Source organism: Anarrhichthys ocellatus, unplaced genomic scaffold (genome assembly GCF_004355925.1).
Source record: "Anarrhichthys ocellatus isolate YVR2014 unplaced genomic scaffold, GSC_Weel_1.0 scaffold14, whole genome shotgun sequence".
Taxonomy (NCBI): domain Eukaryota; kingdom Metazoa; phylum Chordata; class Actinopteri; order Perciformes; family Anarhichadidae; genus Anarrhichthys; species Anarrhichthys ocellatus.
In genome coordinates, this window is record NW_022280044.1 from 662,365 (window position 1) to 664,291 (window position 1,927).

Consider the following 1,927-nt stretch of genomic DNA (forward strand, 5'->3'; position numbering starts at 1 on the left):
CTTTGGCTTACTGATCCTTTAACAGAATTTAAAACCTGGTGTGAAATGTACTTTCACAAATGTGCAGCGTTGTGTTGGACAGCAGAGGGCGATACAGCTACAAAGGAAATCTGTGTTACACTTCACATAAACGCTGTGGTCTGAGGGACATCAGGTGGTGGATGGTTTGTATTGCAGGCATTTTATGTTTCTTCCATATTCAGAATTGATGCATCCGATTATGCTGATTGAGTGTTTACATACAAAAACCGTCTTTGTAATAGTTGTCGTTTTAGAAATGGTGAGTGAATTAAATTAAATTAGATCATTTCTTTTTCAATTAGTATTCATTAAAAATAATCCTCAATGTTAAATAAAATTTATTTATTTTTGCTTATTTTCCCTAACATGCTGTATTGTATGTTTCATCTAGCTTTGTAGCAGTGGCGTAAGGTAGTTAAAATGGGATTGGATAAAGTAAGTAGTTAAACACACACACACACACACCGTTAATCGTATATTTATTTTACCAACGATGTGTTGGATTTTACAGTTGAATGAGTTATTTAGATGATTGTATTGTGAATGCTCTATGGGCCTCAGAGTAGCCTCGCTGCCTACACTGTTTATATTTACACACCTGCTTTGTAGCTGAGAATTAAGCACTTATTCAATTAATTAATTTTAAGAGTGATGGAAGTTCAAGTGTATGTTTAAAGACCTTTGCATTATTGTCTAAACAATATTAAACGAAGCCTTTAGTTGTAGCTTGCACCTAAGTTTCAAATCAAAGTCATACTATATCTGAATAATTATATGGTCTGACGAGGACTTTTGCGAAATTGTAATCCCGATGTCCATTACATTAACACCGAGAGGTAAAGTTACAGATTGGGATTAGGCCTCCCACATGACACAGAAGGGAAACACCTCAATTAGTACAACTACTTGTGGTTTCTTTCAAAGAAGAAAATAAACATATCTTTTTTTATAGTTGTTGAGATCTAAGAACTAAAGGGTCTTGCAACATTTGTTAAAAAAAGGGAAATAGGATATTACTGATTGATTTCAGGTTATAATTGACGTGACTTTTCTTCACCCTCTGGCTACACCGCAGATAACACCGGGTGGATATTCAGAAAAAGCTAAAAAGAGAGTGCATGTAAATACAGAACGTCATTGCCTAGGTGCCTGTTACAAATAGCCCACATGGTTAAATGTAGGGTAAGGTTTAGGACTTATGCTGGTGGATATTGATGGCAGCATGCATGCTGCTCCTACACATGCATATTGTTCTTCTGACCACAATTGTCCTCTGTAAACTTAACTGTAGGATTTCCTCCTTCACCACTTTTCAGAGCTGAAAATAATCAACTAAACAGAGAAGAATTAACACCTTTATTTCATGGAAAAGATCTGTCTCAGTTAGGGAAAGCCATCATGACATGTAAAATCAGTCTCAGGGTGGAGATTTCATTATTTGACGTAGTGAAACGTCAACAAGTTGATGAATGGAGGAGTGATGTTTCCTTTCCTTCTTTGTTTTTGACTGAGATGATGTAGTAAATGTTCCCACCATTGTAGAGGACAGAGGTAGTCTTTTAAGTGTTATATGAAATAATACATAAAATATTAAATAATATATGAAAAGCCTTCTTATCATTATTAGTAATCACTCACCTCAGTATGGTGAGTGATGAGCTGTACTCCCATGATGCCGTTGGGTTCAGTGATTAGCAGCTGTGGAAAAGTAATTTCCGTGACCCGTTTTTTCTCTCCATCCAGTCCTACGACAGGTTGTTGATCACCTCCTGGGGTCACGACCCCGGAGTCGTACCTTCATCCAACGTGCTGACCATGCTCAACAACGCCCTCACACACTCTGCTGTACTGATCCAGGTACACACACACACACACACACACACACACACACACACACACACACACA